The sequence below is a fragment of the Lactuca serriola genome, chromosome 8 (genome assembly GCF_051521515.1).
Source record: "Lactuca serriola cultivar US96UC23 chromosome 8, Lser_US96UC23_V15, whole genome shotgun sequence".
NCBI classification, from domain to species: domain Eukaryota; kingdom Viridiplantae; phylum Streptophyta; class Magnoliopsida; order Asterales; family Asteraceae; genus Lactuca; species Lactuca serriola.
In genome coordinates, this window is record NC_136415.1 from 114,636,528 (window position 1) to 114,657,552 (window position 21,025).

The window sequence follows — 21,025 nt, forward strand, 5'->3', positions numbered from 1 at the left end:
ACAATTGAAAGGGTTTACTGGTTTCCAGGGACTTATTATGTGATCCCGTACTTTTAAAAATTCACATCGTGAATCATGTAAGATTCACGTCGTGAATAGTGTCTGGGCTTAAATTTGGGCCATGTACTCACGGACTGATCTTGGGCTTGATAGTCTAATGGGTTAAGCCATATCATGGATTATGTGTCCGGTTCATCCATGATTCACATCGTGATTTGCTAATAATTCACGTCGTGAATAAAGTCTGAAAAAAATCAATTTTGACTAAGTTCTCAATTATTACTACTTCCATTTTAAGGTCCCTACATTTTGTTCTAATAGAGTTGGATGACTTGATCTAAGTTTTTAAAACTAAAATGCAAAAAGAAAAAGAAAAAAAATTTCAAACCAAACTTGGGTTGCCTCCCGAGAAGCGCTTCATTTTCTTGGAGTCTTGAGCTGGACTCCGTACCTCCTACGTCGAGTCCTCGGAAGAATCCACCACTAGGATCTTTTGTTCCTTGAATCGTCTCTTGTAAGCTTGAACTCGCCTTTTATATGCCTTCTTTGAATTTTCTTTTTTAACTTTCTCCTCTTCTTCAAGCTTGCGTTTTGTGCCCTTAGTTTCTTCCTTGCACCTCATCACATCCTCCTCTTCTTTCACCACCGGCTTTGTCACTCTTGAAGTGACCTCCTCTTCATCACTTGTCATCTCCTCATCCTCTTTACTCACCCAAGAAGGTGGACTTTTGTAAGCTATGACTTTAACCAAAAATGGAACAGATGCTCTAGGTTTTGTTCTTTTGACTTGATGAACTGCCTTGATCTCTTCTTCCATAAGCTTCTCCAGTTCTTCTAGTTCATTGTCTTTGTTAATAGTAAACAACTCTTCTTGAACATATTCCTTTGGGAAGCCATCTTCTATCCCAAAAACTTCTTTTTCATCTCCAACTCTCAAGGTGAGTTTAGACTCGCAGAAATCAACAAGAGCTCCGGCAGTGTTAAGCAATGGCTGACCAAGGATTATTGGAACATCCGGATCTTCTTTCATGTCTAAGACTACAAAGTCTATTGGAAAAACAAATTTTCCAATTTTCACCAAAATATCCTCCACGATGCCGCGGGGTTGTGTCACCGAACGATTCGCCATGTGAATCTTCATTCTTGTAGCCTTCATCTTCTGAATCTCTAATTTTTGATAAAATGGAAAAGACATCAAATTAATGCTAGCCCCAGAATCGGCTAAAGCATTAACCTTCAATTTATTACCAAACTCACACGGTAGAGTGAGGCGTCCAGGATCCCCCATCTTTTCTGGTGTTTCTCCTAACACAACTTTTGAAGTTTGTTCACTTAGAATCACTGTAGACTGCTTCTTTAATTGCCTTCGAGTGTCTATCAAGTCTTGCAGTAATTTTTTATGCTCAGAAGTTTTGGATAAGGACTCGACAAAGGGAGTATTAATCAGGATCCCCTTCACATGCTTGACAAACTCTCTATGCTCTCTCTCCAGTGGACTAAGGGTAGCTTGGGAAGGAAAAGTCAAGGGCGGATGATAAACCGAACTAACTGCAGAATTTTGCTGTTCATGACGGGCCCACGTCGTGAACATATAAGGTTCACGTCGTGAATGCTGGAACTCAGCAGCTTCATGATTTTCGAGTTTGATCTTCTTCATCTTTTGATCGGGCTTCTGTGGTTCTTCTTCCAATGCTTCCAGGAACTCCGAGATGGCTTCTTCTTTGGTGTCTATGGCCATTACATGAGATTGGGTCTTCGTTTCAGTATTTTTCGGGGATAACTTCTCATGAACTAGAGTGGCTAGTTGACCAAATTGTACTTCAAGGTTATGGATGGAGGCTTGCTGATTCTTTATCATAGTTTGTTGTTCCAGAATGGCAGAATCAGTGGCATCGTGTCTCTTTTCCGAAGCTTCCATAAACTTCATTAAAATGGTCTCTAGGTCGGGTTTCTTCTTGGCTGGTGGTTGCTCCTTTTGATAAAGGCCTCGACCTGTCTGCCTATACTTCTCTTCTTTTTGCTTCTTATACTCCTCATATGGCAGCCACCCTTCTTCGGTTTCCTCCAGTCCTCATCAAACTTATCCCCACTAGAGTAGCACACTTGAACCTTTCTGTTCCCATATTCATCTGCATTGCAGTCCTTTGTCAAGTGTAGACCACCGCATATCTCGCAACCCACTCTTATGGCATGTATCGACTGGTCCATCTGTGTTATCCTACGGTCCATATTATTCAGCATGGCCATGACCGGTGCTATTTCTTCAGTTTGGGCCCCTACACCGCCTTTGATTCCTTCTTGCCTCGGGTTGTGGTATTCGCGAGAATGCTTCGCGAATTCTTCAATTAGCTCCTTGACCTCCCTTGGATTTTTCTTTGTCAAAGGTCCTTGAGAATCAAGGAGTTGTCTTGTCATCACATTGACCCCATCATAAAATATTGACATCTCTTGCTTCACATTTGGGTCATGTTGAGGGAAATTTCTAAGCAAGCCCTTGTACCAGTCCCATGCTTCTTATAGTGACTCCCCCGGCTGTTGCTCAAAGTTGGCTATTGCCTTCTTGAGTTTGGCTATCTTGGATGGCGGGCAAAATTGGTCCAGGAATTGCTCACGCATTTGCACCCAAGTGGTGATTGTACCCGGTGGAAGTGCTTTCAACCACTCTTTAGCAGCTCCCTTGAAAGTGATGGGAAGCATCCTAAGCAAGACTGTGTTTCTGTTGACATTAGGGACATTGAAGTAATCCGCAATGTCATTGACTTCATCTAGATGCTTAAAAGCATCCTCATGATCTTTCCCGAAAAATGGGATGTCCTTCAGGGCGGTCAATATGTGTCCCTTCAGCTCGAATGTGGCAGTGGCAGGTATTGCGGGTTGGACTAAACCTAGACCCACATCTTCTCAGATCCGCTTCTTGTAAGCTCCCATGGACATTTCTTCAATCGTTGCCATCTCGTTCCTTGGCTCGTTCTCGGGTTCGCTCGTTTTTTCTTCAAATTCCGGCTCGGTATCGTATTCAGACTCGGTTTGGACGGGTGTCTGATCAAAGTGCTCAATATTGCTCTTGTGCCTTGCGGATGAACCTGACTCTCCTGTCTTCTTTCCTGACTTCCTTGAAAAAGCCGACTTCAATTCTTGCAAGGGCGTCTTTTTCTTGTGAATTGCAGACTTGGGATCTTCAAGTGGTGGCACCAAGGGCGTGTTTGAGTCTCTGGTCATGAACTCCTGCAACTTGCTAAACTAAAAACGTAAAACTGGACTAAAATAAGAAAAATTAAAAACTGAAATCTCAGCTTTCACGTCGTGAGTTTATTAAAACTCACGTCGTGAACTCTGTGACAGAAACAGAAAAAAATAAACTAAGCTAAGCTAGCAAAAATAAATAACCAATTAACCTTTTTGCATATTTTATTCCATAAAAAGGGGCGATTAATCTAATGCAACTAATTAAACTAATAATCTAAGCCGCTCCCCGGCAACGGCGCCAAAAACTTGATGTGCACAAAAGTACTCACTAATTTTAATATTTACAACCTAACAAACTTAACTAACTATGCACTTATCGGCAGTGTACCTAGTCAGATTACAGTATAGCTTGGGTAAGTCGGGTGTCGATCACAGGGAACGGTGTTACTAATTAATTTACTTACTATTAAATTAACCTAATTATTAACAAGTTTAGAGGGGGGTTTATCTGGTTTTACAAGATCAGATGAACTTAAATCCAAATTCAATAATTAAAAACACACACTCTTTTTTAGTTTGAATCCACTTCTCCCTTATGGCTAGCTAATGTTTACGGATTATTAAGCTGGTTTTTAGTTGTATTAGTAATTTAGTTCTAACTTACCAATAATAAACTAATTCATGTTAAACCATGTATGTTCACATATAATTAACATAGAACTAATTATTAATGTAAATATGCTATGTAAGATTTGTTATATAAACACAATTATGATCACAATACACGTTCTCTAGCACAGCTAAGCTTATTTATTCTAATTACTAACTAAGATTGGTCAATCCTAGCTCTAACAATTCAATGTTCACTAAATCATTAGGTAAACAGGTTCATGCAGTTTAATGGTCACTAAGCTACACAGAACATGCAATAAAGCAATTAGATAAACAAACAGTAGCATGCTAGGTTATACGAATCAAACACAAGCAATTTTTACCAACTAAACTTAATCCATAAACATATAACTATTCATAAGTTTAAAGCTTCATCTAGCTAAACAAGAGTAGCTAGATTCAACTGCTCATCATAGCAACTAAACCAACACAGCTAATAATGAAAGACATGTTCTTATTGAACTAAAATATAAACCTTTACTCCTTCTGGTGTTGAAAACCCTCTTCCAGAACCTTTCTTTCGCTCCAAATCGTCTTCTGGAATTCCTTTCTTTTGCCAAAAGGTGCCTCTATTCGTAATGGTCAAGGATTTACATAGTTGCTGATATGTAACGACCAAAAATTTCAACCAATTTAAAATTTTCGAAAACAACCCGATTCCATTAAAGTTATTACAAAAAGGTTTTCAATAGTGAGGATAACTCACCTCGAAACTGCCGACTGGACAGATAACCCAAGCTACTCTGATCACTGATACGATCTCCACCACTGACAACCACCAAGGCACTGAACTCAAAACAATAACCAACAATTACCAAAATACCCCTGGAAACCACTGGTCAACCCTTGGACAAAGTCAAAGTCAACCCCTGACTGACTCTACTCGCCGAGTCAACCCGATGACTCGCCGAGTCCCCAAGCTCCGAACTTCCCCAATCCGCGACTCAACTCGCCGAGTCACCCCGAGACTCGCCGAGTTCAACAACTCTGAGTCCACTCACATACAACTCACCGAGTCATCCCCTTGACTCACCGATTCATGGCTCAACCAGAAAAGATTGGGACTCTTCGACAAGACTCTCCGAGTCCAAGAACAGACTCGTCGAGTCTAAGGCTATCTTCAACCTACTCGCCGAGTTGTTCTTTCAACTCGTCGAGTTCCTGGCCATCTTCATCCAACTCGCCGAGTTGTTCTTCCAACTCGTCGAGTTCCAGCTCATCTTCAAGCAACTCGTCGAGTCTACCCATGTGACTCGCCGAGTACCACCGGTCTGAATCCATACATAAGCATTCCAGGCCATGCAATTGATCCAAAACATAGATCTAGCGTCCTACAACCCATGCATCACGTAAAGTGGCAAACTTTACATGAATCCAAAGAGATCTAGGCATTTTACACTTTAGGGCTAGGGTTTGGGACATGATAGCTTCACTACACACTCAAACACAAGGACTTTCAGGCATTCCAACCCTTCTCCATTCCAGATCTGAGGTAGCAACCTCAGATCTAACCTTTAAACTCCAAAACACCAAAAGATATGATCCCTAACACCCCCAAAATGAAGAATCTAGACAATAACAGCTCAACAATGAAATGATACCTCAAAAGGAAGCTCCAAGAGAAGATTAACCCGAATCCTTGCAAAGCCCTTTGATCCAAGTCTCTTTTCCTTCAAGATCTCTTCAACAACCACCTCTCCAAACTCCAATTCACTCAACAATGGGGTTTCCTCACGAAATTAGGGTTTCTGGAACTCAAGGGATGATAAGGAGGCTGGGGAGGAAACATAATGTTCTTTATATAGGGCTCAACCTCCGGATTTAGGGTTTTCTCCACTCAGCGCCTACTCGTCGAGTCCAATCCAATGACTCGCCGAGTCGGCCACTTGACACGCGACCAAGTCGCGACTCTACTCGCCGAGTCCACCCATGGACTCGCCGAGTCGCTCTTTCCCAATTTACTCTTTTAGCCCTTCAACTCTACTCTTGATATTTCGGGATGTTACAATTCTCCCCCACTTACATTAGGCTTCGTCCCCGAAGCCTGCAACAACTCAACTCTTAGAAATACTCCTGCCATGCACCACCTGACATTAACCCAACCAGGTTTCTCAAAACACAATCATAGAACCAGAAACTCATTTTCTCCTTCCTTACGGTGTCCTGAGCACCGTCTCGAGCCGGCCACCGGCTTAGCCCTCTGATAAGTCCACTTATCAACTGAGTACTACTCATGATGCAGCACTGCTCCAATTCACAACCATCATTCGACCCATATGAGCTAGAAAATAACTATGCACCACCGGATTTCCGATCCGGGTCCAACTCTAATCATTCTGCTGATAGAAAGATACATTCTTCAGAGCAACTCCCATGAGTTCTCCTCTTGCAATCACATACACATGCTGGACTAGCTCTAGCACCCTCAGGTTGGGAAAACCCGATACACTGATGACATCTTCAAACATCCCCTAGGATGAACCGCTACTACATACACAATTCCCTGATCAGAATCACACTGAGAGCCCAAGACTCCTTCCCTGCATCCCTTCCGAGCCTCTTGGCTCTACACCCACGGAATTCCTTTCGCGACCACAGCAGACATCCCAAACCGGATGTGCTTCCATTCCACTGCCGCAAACACACTGCTCAATAACCATACTCGGATTACTCTAATCATAACTCTGCTCTGCCGTTTCACTTCCGTGAATTCGCATTCCCTCTCGGAGTTACACTCCTCTCTCTTTCCTTACCAAGGAAAACCACTTGACTGCCTTGACACTACCACAAGTGCCACGACGCTCGCCCAATGCTACACCGCTCCTTCAAAGCATATCCGCTATCCATCCAACACACATACTCTGACTCTAATCGCAGGGACTCCCAAGCCCATGCACTATCTCAAATAATCAAGATCACTACCCGGGGCCAGACCTTCTAAAGCTAACACATCGCAACATACTCCATCCATTTCTTTGAACCGCTCTATCAATACCTGCAGAGTCTTCAGCATGACTGGACCTCTTTCACAGGCCTTCAGCCAATCTGGACCACTCTCAAAACCTTCAGCCAATCTGGACCGCCCTCCAGTGCCTTCAGTCTGGCTGGACCGTTCTCCGAGCCTTCGGCCTGACTGGTATGCCTACCGGCCTTCAGTCTATTCGGACCGCTCAACTAATATCCATCATTCCGAGCTATCTCTCTAGGAAAACCTCCCATGCATACTGTTCTAGCCCTCTAGGGGTTCCGAACTCTATCTCCATCACACATAATCGATCCCGGCCTAATCCCCAGGCCCTCCATAATCAAATGCCCTAGGTCTGTATCCCGCCCTGCATGCCCGACACTTACTCATGCCAGCCTACACTCTGGACTGAAAGAACACTGCTGAATCCCAACAGCTAAGCACCCTCAAATGCTCATCGATCTTCCGGAGAATTTTCCAATTCTCCCCCACTTGTAGTACTGACTACCAACCACCAGTTGCCATTACCGACCACCCAAAACAACTCTGCACAAAACCAACACTTACACGCGGACTGATTCTCGCAAGCATAAACAACCTTAACAAGGTCCCAAATCAACACTGATTAACCCGCTCGAAAGAAACTCAATCTGCATCTAACCACTCCTCAGAAGTAGATGCTACCCGACCTTCAAACCAATCCCAGGTTTCCACTAATAACCCTCATGAATGATAACCAACGAAATTCCCAATACAATAACCCATAACCAAACCACAACCCTCAAAAACGACGAATACCGTATCGAAAACCACACAAAGATACCAGCACATGAACAATACACCACAAAATCACAAGATAACAAGACATCAAGAAAGAAACATACCCGCAGCTGCATCCGGCACTGCTCTGACCTCCTCTGCTGAAAGCTGAAAAGCACGACCCTGAGTCCTTGGGGGCTCCGCTCCACCCTGACCTCCACCCGTGATCCTCAAAGTGGCCGGTGCTGGAGCCTGCACCGGTCCTGCAGCAAATTGTGGACAGTTGACCCTCAAATGTCCAACCTGATGACAATGATAACAAATCCTCAAATCCCGAACCAGCACTGACTGCCGATAATCCCTCGCATAGTGCCCCTCCTTTCCACACTTGCGGCATGCACCACCAGACCTACAAACTCCAGGGTGACCCCTCCCACACTTCCCACAAGTTTGGCTGCTCAGATCTCCCACTCTAGCATCAACGGTCTTGGACCATTTCGGCGCCAGCTGCGACAGCACCAGAGCCTGCCTCAACTCACGCAACTGCAACTCAATCTCTAACTCACGCCGCCTGGCGGCCTCCTGCAACTCCAACAAGGTCTCGCACCTCTACGTAGACACAAACTGTCTGATGTCCCTCTTGAGCATGCTCAGATATCAAGACATCTGAGCCTGCTCCGAAGCGAACTCTAGGCAGAACATCGCCCTATCAGTGAACATCCTAGTGATCTCAGTCACCGACTCCGAATCCTGCTTCAGCTCAAGGAACTCCTGAGCCAATCTCTCCCTCTCCACTTGCAGAACATAGTGAGTGTTGAACATCTCTCTGAACTGATCCCATGAAACCGCAGCCCTCTGCGCATCTGAATATAACTCCGTGGTCAATCTCCACCAATCCTTCGCCCCGAGCCTCAACAGGTTCAGAGCACACCTCACCCTCTACTCAGCAGGGCATGAACACGTGAAGAAACACCCCTCCACGTCCGATAACCATCTCATAGCAACAATCGGGTCCTGAACTCCATCAAAGGTGGGAGGCTTCGTATTATCGAAGTCCCGATACTGAAAACTCCGACTAGCTCCTCTCCCTGCCGCTGCTACAGCCGATGTAGCCGCCGCGGCATCCGTCTCTGTGAGAGCTGCATAGCGCTCATCAAAATACTCAACCATAGCGGTCTTGATCGACCCGAACAGCTCCGGCAACTCAGCCCGGAACAACGCAGCAATCTCATCACGCAGGATCTCACGAATCCTCGTATCCAACTCGCTCGTGCTCATCTGACCAATAACCTCAGGCGGCACAGACCCGTCCGGAACTCCCTCTCCTGCTCCCGATCCTGACCCGGATCCACTCCCAGCATGCCTCGGAATCTCCATACTGAAAATCACCACAAAGACTCAGATACTTCCCACTATCCCGGGAACCAACTCTCTCAACCCAACCCTAGAGGTCATGGTTTCCCTGATACGCGTATGGGTCCTGTGCTTTCAGTAGTACGGGCCCATACTACCTTCCACACCTACCCATATTTGTATGAAGTACTATCACAACACCCTAGTGAAAACATACAAACAAGCGCTCAACCCTCACCACTAGAGGAACACTGGAAATCTCCCACAAGGAAACCCTAGGCTACAGGCATCACAAATCAGGAAACATTATCATGAAATCCTGAAGATCCCTAGCCTAACACTAGCATGCTGTTCTATTAAACCTCAAAAACAAATAACATGTATGGTATTTTGGGGGTTACTTACTGGCTCCGGATGATCGTACTTCCGTGTCCTCCTTTACTCATTTTGAAAACCATTTTAAATTCTCTTTTGAAAACTCTCCTCGATTTGAGACTGGAGTCACACGAGTGTTTCTCCAGTTCACTCAAACCAAGGCTCTGATACCAACTTGTAACGACCAAAAATTTCAACTAATTTAAAATTTTTGAAAACAACCCGATTCCATTAAAGTTATTAAAAAAAGGTTTTCAATACAATTTATTTTAAGTATTCCCAGAATCTCATCACAATATAAACACGAGGAGCGGTACGATCACGCCTTCGCCTTGCCACGGTCTCCTGAAGAACCTGAAAAACATAAAATCACAACTGTCAGCCCGAAATCTTAGTGAGATATCCCCAAAATACCAACCACATATACCATACACGCATAACATGCCATAACATATCCGATCACAGAACAACCATGCACTTCGGGTCTACTGTGGGACTGGTCCGCCGCACCGGCCAACAGTCCACCTGGTCCACCCTCCGAGTCTAGTCATATACCTCGAGTCTACAGTGTGATTGGTCCGCCCGCACCGGGCCTTCAATCCACCTGGTCCACTCTCCGAATCTAACCACATACATCGAGTCTGCAGTGTGATTGGTCTGCCCGCACCATGCCTTCAATCCACCTGGTCCACTCTCTGAGTCTACAGTATGACTGGTCCGCCCGTACCGGGCCTTCAGTCGGCCTAGTCCACTCTCCGAGCCTCGGCACGTTTGGTCCTCCCTCTTGGGGCCTACAGCCTATTCGGACTGCTCGCTGGGCTTTCGGGACAACCGGTCCGCCCTGGGTATCTTGGCCTACAGCACAAAGCAGGACCCGCCTCAACCCAACTCCAGTCCAAACAACCATGTGCACATATACATACAATCATATAGCAATTCACAGTCAACAAGCAGATCAAACAGATCACATAACATATCATCATCCTAACCAGGATACCGACCTAACCGGTCACTAGCATAGCATCACCCTATCTCTCAGGATACCGATCTCAATCAGGCCTCTAACATATACCATCCTAGCTACCAGGATGCAAACATATCAAAGCAATAACATAACAACTACCCGGATCTCAATCCGATACGGGCCGGCCTTGGTACCTTAGACCTTGTTGATATAGTGAGGATAACTCACCTCGAAACTGCCAACTGAACAGATAACCCAAGCTGCTCCGATCACTGATACGATCTCCACCAGTGGACAACCACCAAGGCACTGAACTCAAAACAATAACCAACAATTACCAAAATACCCCTGGAAACCACTGGTCAACCCTTGGACAAAGTCAAAGTCAACCCCTTACTGACTCTACTCGCCGAGTCAACCCGATGACTCGCCGAGTCCCCAAGCTCCGAACTTCCCCAATCCGCGACTCAACTCGCCGAGTCACCCTAAGACTCGCCGAGTTCAACAACTCTGAGTCCAATCACATACAACTCACCGAGTCATCCCCTTGACTCACCGATTCACGACTCAACCAGAAAAGATTGGGACTCTTCGACAAGACTCGCCGAGTCCAAGAACAGACTTGTCGAGTCTAAGGCTATCTTCAACCTACTCGCCAAGTTGTTCTTCCAACTCGTCGAGTTCCAGCTCATCTTCAAGCAACTCGTCGAGTCTACCCATGTGACTCGCCGAGTACCACCGGTTTGAATCCATACAGAAGCATTCCAGGCTATGCAATTGATCCAAAACATAGATCTAGCATCCTACAACCCATCCATCACATAAATTGGCAAACTTTACGTGAATCCAACGAGATCTAGGCCTTTTACACTTTAGGGCTAGGGTTTGGGACATGATAGCTTCACTACACACTCAAACACAGGGACTTTCAGGCATTCCAACCCTTCTCCATTCCAGATCTGAGGTAGCAACCTCAGATCTAACCTTTAAACTCCAAAACACCAAAAGATATGATCCCTAACACCCCCAAAATGAAGAATCTAGACAATAACAGCTCAACAATGAAATGATACCTCAAAAGGAAGCTCCAAGAGAAGATTAACCCGAATCCTTGCAAAGCCCTTTGATCCAAGTCTCTTTTCCTTCAAGATCTCTTCAACAACCACCTCTCCAAACTCCAATTCACTCAACAATGGGGTTTCCTCACGAAATTAGGGTTTCTGGAACTCAAGGGATGATAAGGAGGTTGGGGAGGAAACATAATGTTCTTTATATAGGGCTCAACTTCCGGATTTAGGGTTTTCTCCACTCAGCGCCTACTCGTCGAGTCCAATCCACTGACTCGCCGAGTCGGCCACTTGACACGCGACCAAGTCGCGACTCTACTCGCCGAGTCCACCCATGGACTCGCCGAGTCGCTCTTTCCCAATTTACTCTTTTAGCCCTTCAACTCTACTCTTGATATTTCGGGATGTTACATGATATCCATAAATTCACGTCGTGAATAGTAAGAAATTCACGTCGTGAGTTGCAGATAACTGTGCCCGTCAAGGATTCCTTCACCCGCGTACATATCTTCTGGAACCAACGATTCACGTCGTGAATCCTTTAAGTCTCACGTCGTGAATAACCTTTTTCCAGATTTTCTTCACTTTTACTCTTTTAATTCCCAAAGTTTCTTTCTTTAACGCTTTCAGTCCCCTTTTCTTCAAAATGTCTTCTTTTTTGCTGTAAAATAACATTTAAGCTCATAAGTACCATTATTCTAAACAAATTACCAACTTTTTAATAAAAATGTACTTAAATATTGCCTAAAAATAAGTATAAATATGGCAATATCAACCACCGAACTCTGCAACTCTACCCCTCGCGGGTTCGGACTATTCTTTCGATAAGCACCACGGTACTCATCTAGGCATCTCCCTTAGATTACTCCTTTACTCAAATCCCCTAAAAGGATTCCAACTGAATATTCTCACTCATCACATACTCAAAAGCACATCACATATAACAACAACTCCTAGGCTAAGACATCACAAATCAGGCCACTCTAGTCCTAAGATATGGAATACCTAGCCTGTCTCTAGCATGCAATAATATCTCATAAATTGCATCATAAATATTTCATGACACGAAGGTAAGGGTATTTTGGGAAATCACCGTTCAGGCTCTGGCTGATTGTACACACTGTTGTTTCTTGCTTTCTCTTGGAACTCTTATTCGCTTTAGAAAATTATTTCTCTGAAAACTTTTCTTACTTCCTCAGTTTGAGTCAAAATTTACCCGAAGGCGCATCCGAATCCCTCAAACCAAGGCTCTGATACCAACTTGTAACACTGAAATTTTCAAAACAAATATTTCATTTAAAATCGTTTATCTCTTTAACACTTTTCACAAAAATCTCCATTTTGTTTAATTTAAAATACATGACTCTTTTGTCCAATCAAATAATAAACCAGGATCCTCAAAATAAACGCTTCCTCTGGTGTGTACAATCGAGCCGGTATCGTCCCGTGATACTGTGGTAACCTGAAACACATAACATAAAACACTGTAAGCACAAAGCTTAGTTAGTTCCCCCAAAATACCACTCTAACACATATTAGCCACTTGAGGCTATAACTCTGTTGACCCTCCGGTCAGTGTGCCTCAGTGGGACCCTCCAGTCCCAGCTCTCTGTGGGCCCCCTGGCCCTAAATCTATGGACCCAAGGGTCCTAACTCTGAATCATGCATATCACATATCACAATAAATCTCAACATATAAATAGCATACAAATATACTGGCACATAATATGAAAAACACCACATATAACACATATTAGCCACTCGAGGCTATAACTCTATGGGCCTTTGGGCCCTAACTCTGCGGACCCTCTGGTCCTAGCTCTGTGGACCTTCTGGTCCTATCTCTGATATACACACATCATAAATCACATAGAAATAATACGGTGCCACACATCACATACAATAACTCTGTCACATAAATCTATTACCACTCTAGGTAAAGTATAGTGAGAAGAGTCACCTCGGGTATCTCGGTAAATCTCTGACTCGGTAAACGCTGGCCTAGCCTCCGCCTAATCATATGAAATAAATATCCTTAATAAGATTCTCAAAGGCTAGACTATGTCCTCTTATGACACTCTTAGAAGGGTAAAAGACCGTTTTGCCCCTCTCATAACTCAAAAGGCCCCACAATAGACCATACCCTAAAAGTCAAATTCCCGGGTTACACTGCGCGTACCAGATGTGTACGCTGAGCGTACCCGGTTGCATCTCAGAAACGAGGAACGCCACCCAGTATGCGGCGCGTACTAGGGATTACGCCCGGCGTACTCCCCTGCTTCAGCCCTTTTGCTCTTAAGGTCTTAAACAGTTAAGACCTACGTCCATATTTTAGATCTAACCCCATCTAATCCCCTTAATCCATAAAGTTGATGACTTTAAGCCTTTGCATGGCTGAACAAGTAACTATCTCCCAAAATGATCCATCCTTCAACTCTAGAAGGCTTAAAACACATGCATGACTCCAAAGTAACATCCAAGATGGGAACTTTATGGCTCTAAATCACTAGTAACACTGAAAAGGGACAGATCTCGGACCATGGAGCACTTTACACTCATAAAGTCTCCACCTTTGGGGTTTTTAGCTCTAAAAAGGACACATACAACAACGACCAAAAGAAGAGGAAAGTTTTGAACTTTATACCTCCAAGTATAGCCCTTTCCTCTGCAAATCTCAGATCCAAAATGGCACCTCAAGCTTTAGCCTCCAAGAACTCCCTTCCTTCTTCTTCACTAAGTCACTAAAGCACCAACAAGCTCAAATCAACACTCTCACACACTAATAACGATGGGGCTCTCTTTTAGGGTTTCACTCACTGATATGGAGGCTAAGGAATGAGCCATAACACCCTTTAAATAGTGCACAAGGAGGATTAGGGTTTTTGCACCTAGGCCGGGTACGCCCGGCGTAACTCTAGCTACGCCCAGCGTACCTTGGCGACTCCGCGTCCAAATTAAGCGCGTGAGTACGCGCAGCGTACCCCTCTGGTACGCCCAGCTTACTCACTTGCTACAAACCCTCCACTCAAGGACTAAACTTGCCCAAACAATAAAGAACAAGGATGAAAGGAATACACCTGAATCTCAGGGTGTTACACCACCCCTGTTCTGGCAATTGGAAAAGGGAAGGGCAAGAAGAGGAAGGCTCCCTCAAAGAGACGCAAGGGAAAGTCTCTTGATGGATCCTCTTCAAGTGAGACCAAGGCTAGTTCTGTTGCTCCTTCTTCCATTCCTAAGGAAGCAGAGTGTTTCTACTGTCACGAGAAAGGGTACTAGAAGCAAAGCTGCTCCTTCTTCAAGGGCTTGCATTATTAAAGAAATTAAATAAATACATGGAAGAAGAGTTGTCGGAAATTAAAGGAAGATATTTATGATAACGAAGATGGATCATCAGAGAGGTTTTTCCACTCCTTAAATATCAACTTTTTCTATGATGAAAATAGTATTGAATATATATTTGAATTTCATAATTTCATGTGATACAGGGCAAGTAAAATATTGGCAGAAATGAAAACCACATTTACATAATGGGGAACTTGATCACGAACCTAATCCATGAGAATTTTAAGGTCATTGCATTCTACATTATACATTTTATTTCCATCTTTCCATAAAGTGAAACTTGAATGACATGGAGTTTTTTGACAGACGTATAATGCTTTACCCGGCCAGCATCTAGGCCGTTTGCTCAGCAAAGATGATGTGGATGAGGATCTTTCTGCAATAAAGACAATTTTACTTATGGCTTTATAGTAGTATAACTATCAGTAAATATAAACTCTTTAATAATTGTTTTATAAATAATTTTTTTCCCGGTAAATATCAATTATATTATTTTATAAACAAAATCTACCTAAAGGGTATTTCGTTCATTAATCGTAATTTTCACTTCAGTTCTTTTGATAGATTTGCAAACCAAACAGAAAACAACACATGAGTCATTTTAGGTAAATTTTTATGTCATTTCAGCTACCATAGTTAGCTTTAATGTCACTACTAGAAACATGGGTTTTAACGACGGATGAATCCGTCGCTATTCCGTCACTAGAGGTCTTTTGCGACAGATCTGTGACAGACTTACTCCATAGCCAAATAAAAGGTGGCTAATGGCTTAGCGAGAGATTTAGCGACGGACTTGATTTTCTTTGCGACGACTTTAGCAACGGAATTTCCATCGCAAGTTGCTCTCCTAATACCGTTATTTTAGGACATCAGCGACAAAACTAAATAAATATTCTGTCGCTAATCCCTTGCAAAGCTCTATATTCGTCTTTTTATTTTCTGTCGCTAATCCCTTGCAAACCTCTATATCTGTCTTTTTATATTCCGTCGCTGATCCCTAACAAAATTTAGAAGTGATTTTTTTTTTGTTTCCGTAGCTGATCCCTCGCAAATATATAATATTAGTTTTTTTTATTACAAATCTAAAATAAAAAAAAATGCTAAAAACATCAAATAATTATAGAATCCCAAACTAAACAATAATAAAATACCAAAAACATCAAATAATTATACAATCCAAAACAAACACTAATATTAAAATACCAAAATCAAGTACCAAATTTTAACAAAACATCCAAAAACATCAAATATCAATGTTTAATATCAAAAACCTATAAATGTATACTCTCTTCTTCTGCCCATCCCTCTAGACTCTTGCAGCAGCCTACATGGAAAAGAAAGGTATAAAAAAAGACGATTTTGTCCCTAGAAAAACAAAGTTGAGTGTCTAAGTACATGTTTGTCATTTGCAGGATTCCAATCAGGTCAAACAGAACAAGTCTATTTCAACCTACCAAGTTAAGGTCACAACCACCAGCTTCGCTGCTGAAAAGAAATGCAAACTCATCCTGCAACATAATGATGTGTATTTTTTTTTTATTAAATGAGTATGTACTTATTATATGATTAAAAATTAAATACCTTTGATGGATCATTGAAGCAATTGACCAACTTTTGTATTATGCTAATTGATGTGGACCCATCCTGCAACTTTTGTCTGGTATCTGAAGAATTACAACTACTTAAAGATTTAATCACTTTTATTAAACTCCTAATTACATAAAAGAACTTGTAATTTATACCTGAGTATAATTTGAAACCAATACAATTAGATCATTTGTTCTCTTACAAACATGGGCCAACAAACAGGCCAAGACTTGCATCTTTCATGACACTTCAACCGGGTCATCATCCACCAGTCCAAGATCCATCACCACCATCACCACCAGTACAAGATCCAGATCTAACAAATTAATAAATATCAAGAACAATGTACAAAATAACACAACATAATAAGACATGATTTAGTTTTACCTTCCGGAGAACATTTTCATTGTATCATAAATCAGCTACAATATCAAAGAAATGCATCAGAAAAAAATTGTGTCCTAATAATGTTGTGATTCTTCCAAAAATGTTTTACCTTTGGATGATTGCAGAGCTTCTTCAAGACAGTTATATAAGCTAGAATTTTATTTGTTTCACATCTTCAACAATTGCTTGTTTCACCTATAATCATGTGTGTTCAAATTTCAATTTAAGACCACTATCAATACACATATCAGTTATATAAGAGCATATAGTAATAATTTCCAAACAGAAACTTACATTTTTTGAACAAATAAAGTGATCATTTCCAAGCTAAAGTCTTGGCATTCTTGTGATCATTTCCAAGCTTTCAAACATTTTCTTTTAAAGCTACAAGAGCACCAGCACATTGGATTCCCTCATTCCCACCTGTCTCAGTCCCCCACCTAAAGCTTTTCACAAAATCCTTGCCTATATGTTAAAAAGATTGAAGCTTTTAACTCAATAGAAGAAACTGTTAACCAAAAATGGTCAACTTTCAAGAACTATAACAAGATATACTATATATATTATATACCTTGTCAATGAAGCTCTTTGTCCCAACAATAACACTTCCAACTCGTGCACCAAGCCCTTTCGACAAGCATACCTGAAACACAATATATTATGAATTCAATTTTTAAAAACAATAACATGATTCTTGTTTCCATTTTATAACGATCATAATTCATAAGAAAAAGGTTTTGGAAATTAGAAGTGAGGCCATACTGAAACAGAATCAGCAGCTTGTACAAGCCTACGAACAGGGACACCAAGAGCCTGAAAAAAAAAATCTTGAAAATGAATGGATGGAAGATGAGGAAGAAGGTTGAAATTTGAAAAGGGTTTCTTTAATTCACAATAGATGCATTAAAGATACGAGGTCCGTCTATATGAAGCTTTAGGTTATGTGTTTTAGCAAGCTCCCCAACCTAGTCTGTGTAGTCTACAGTCTACAGAAAGAACTCTGCCACCAGAGCTGCATCATTGACAGATTGAGCAGTTTCTGTTAGGCATTTTGTCATACACCTATAGAGCATCACAAAAACGAAATGGAAATTCATACTTAGCATGGGAATTCTTGGAAATGATTACAAGAAAACGTTGGAAACCTCAACTATCTGCAAATTGTACACATTATTTTTTGAATGAATAAAGTGAATGAGGTATGAATAAAGTGATTGTACAATTTCATACCTTTGGTGGTAAGTGATTTGATAGCAAAGCATTAGTTCTCCTCAAATAAACTGAGAACACAAGTCCCAAAAACAAGTAAGATGCTGAAAAACTAACTGCTTCTTACAAAATCTTAAATTTATGATATTTCAGTAAGACAAAATTACCTGATTAACCTTGGCACTCAGTTCTGCAGACCGCTCATATAGCTACCACATAAAGCATATCTAGCCCATGATCCCAAAAGTTTGAAAGAAATGCAACTTAAAGCAATTGTTATTGTTAAATAAACAATATCTCATTCTCATAGTTCACTTTTGTGGCTCTCATCAGGATGTCCATTTATCATTGATCTTAGGTTTAGCTGGTGAAAGTGATAGCCAATTGGATATCATACCTCAAGAGATAGTTGAGCTAATACATTCCTATAAGTTGGAAACTTTTAATTACAAAAGTATGATGTTTCTATATTTGGTGATTTAGAGACGTATTTTGTTATTGTTATATGTCTTTATCTAATGAAGATGTACCTTTAAAGCTTGATGCCGAAAAGAAAAAATCAGAAGAAACACTTGAGAAACAAGTGGAGTGAAGCTTAGAAACACCGGTCAAAGCTAGTCAAAGCTAAAGAGCTACAGAACCTGTTGAATTAAAGACAAACATTCAAGAGATGAAGGAACATGTCAGGTTAGAATATGAGATTCATCTACAAAAAAACATATAAACACAATCTAATTATTATATTTTATATATTCTAAACATTGTTTCAACTTTATTGCTAGTATTTATGTTTCAGGCATGAGAAAGGGAAACTACTAACAGCATTTTCGACTGAGTCAAGCCTTTGTTAATCTTTTGTTTCATGAAGGTGGCGTAGCGTATAGCCTGCAACATTTTCACCTATTTAAGTTAAATTTGACATAAAGAGAAAAAAAAACACCACAACTAAGGGAAACATAATCTAGTGATTATAGAAGCATCTCATGCTGTAATTCGAGTTAATTTTATGGTGTTTGATGTTGAAAAACTTACACAAATCCATATACTTAAACCTAATTCTCGTATTCTTATGGATTCTTCTTCAATTTCAAGAACAAAATTATTCTATTTATAACATTTAGTATGATACAGATGTAGTCAGGAGATTTCTTCCAAAAAAATTATGAATATAGGTCGATCAATTTGACATTGAAGTAAAGTAAGCTAAACATACCAGTCAAGCAGTACCAATAGATGTTATGGAAGTTAGTAATGTAAACACAACTTTATGCCTCTCATATGTATCCTATCAAAATGAAGATCGTCAATGAAAGGGGGAAAAGAGGGGAGATATAAGTAAGTAGCCCTAATTGTTGCATAATCACAAACGACCAACTTGGATTTACCTGAATCGGAAGTTAATGAAAACAAATTTTAGATTTTATGGAGGTTGTCGGAATCGGAAGGCAGCAATGGTGAGGTGTTTTGTCATCTGTTTGAAAGGAGATTGTGATATTAGGTTAACATAGCGTAGGGAACTTACTCCGGTGTGATAAATCAGATTTGGGAGGAAATGAAACTTACAACAATTTCGTGAAACTAGAATTGTGTTGCGCCAATTTCAGCGAGAGATCGGCGATTGTAAAACAAAAATGCACGTACCCCAAATAAAATTTTCGTCGGCGTTATCTCGCTAAACACGTACCAGATGGAAAAAGTTGGCAATTTCTCTCTCTGTCGCTGAACCCTCGTTGAAATGCCTTCATCTTCGACCGATTGGCGAGGGATTGAGGTGCGTCGATAAACACTTACGATATCTGTAGTTGATACCTCGATAAACCCTCGCTTCTATGAAAAAATGTGGAATAAATAAAGGAAATGTCTAAAACATCGCACATCTGTTGTAAATCCCTAGCTATAAGGCTAAAATTTTGCTACATGATTTATCCGTCTCTAAATCCATCGCTGAAACTTAAGTTTCTAGTAGTGTGTCACGGGTTTGTTTTATTTTCAAAAAAACAGCTTTTCACGGTCGTGTATAAGTTACAGCAAGACAGAAGCAACCAATATATTGCTAAAGATCATTGAAGTTATAAACCACTTTGATTGATGTATGAACTGTCCATATCTTTGCGAGTCTAAGTGAAAACATATCCAGGTTTATTTTGTAAAAGATTCATACTATTGGGTTTAAGACAAGAATGATTTACTCTCATTTGACGAAACCAATTTCTCTTCATTTTCTATTTAGATTGTTGGCTTCCTACATAATCTCACATCTCCATTCCTCTATTTTCCCCGACCCGTAGCGAAGCGAGGGTATTCCCTCTAGTTCATATTAATTTTATGTTTCGCTACGGGTATTCCCTCTAGTTCATATTAATTTTATGTTAGCATTTATTTGCTATGATAAATTTATGTCCAGTTTGTTAATGACATTTTTTTATGGTTGTGATTAAAAAAAATCACGAGAATTAATAATCAAAATTTTTTATTTTCTTTGATTTTTTTAATGCATGTATCTATTCTTATGATGTTAAATATAATGGGGTTTGTGAATTAATAACCAAATATTGTGGCCACAAAGGAATAAACCTAAATACTAAAGATAAAGAAACGTTATTTTTTTTCATAAAGTTAAGAAATATTAGATATTTAGATACTCTGATTACATTTACGTAAATCTAAGATATATATATATATATATATATATATATATATATATATATATATATATATATATATATATATATATATATATATATATATATATATATATGCTAATCGGTTCATATATGGATTTGGTTCTAATCATCCTTTATGATGATTTGTTATTTTGGTTATTTATCATTTTAAAGTTTAATTCTTTTGGTAAATATTACATATACATATGCTATATACATATGCTTTGATGTTGAATTCTTAAGGTTTTTCTTGGTTTGCTAAAGGTTTAATTGATTTATTCTCTAAACAATTAAAGGTAATCTTGTCTTGTACAATTATGAATATATGAAGCTTATGTAAAGGATAAAAGTTCTATGGCTTTATTTTTGTTTTAATTTCTAGGTGAACAACTAAGGTTTCATTTTTTTAAGAAATAACGCAACCAGATTTACGCTCAGATTTATGCTTATGTAAAAGTATGATTATATTATATATGGTTATGATATTTGCAAGAAG

The 21,025-nt window shown here is 40.7% G+C and overlaps 1 long non-coding RNA gene and 1 other non-coding gene across 9 annotated transcripts; one reads left to right on the plus strand and one right to left on the minus strand.

The window, feature by feature from the left end:
* Positions 1-2,461: 2,461 nt before the first annotated feature.
* On the plus strand, positions 2,462-2,568 carry LOC145071617 (small nucleolar RNA R71). The gene has a single exon (XR_013690622.1). It is a non-coding gene; the product is annotated as a small nucleolar RNA R71 (small nucleolar RNA).
* A 13,245-nt stretch (positions 2,569-15,813) lies between these two features.
* Positions 15,814-19,828, minus strand: LOC145071441 (uncharacterized). 8 transcript variants are annotated; one of them, XR_013690469.1, is made up of 17 exons: positions 19,430-19,828; positions 19,252-19,337; positions 19,080-19,151; positions 18,687-18,751; positions 18,397-18,507; positions 18,034-18,093; positions 17,888-17,937; positions 17,757-17,811; positions 17,420-17,669; positions 17,229-17,300; positions 16,952-17,122; positions 16,767-16,852; positions 16,658-16,692; positions 16,426-16,586; positions 16,265-16,347; positions 16,079-16,191; positions 15,814-16,007 (listed from the first exon to the last, which is right to left on the minus strand). It is a non-coding gene; the product is annotated as an uncharacterized LOC145071441 (long non-coding RNA). The 8 variants fall into 8 exon arrangements; XR_013690467.1 differs by having other exon boundaries at positions 18,034-18,291; XR_013690471.1 differs by having other exon boundaries at positions 17,420-17,470; positions 17,623-17,669; positions 18,034-18,507.
* Between the last annotated feature and the right edge of the window lie 1,197 nt (positions 19,829-21,025).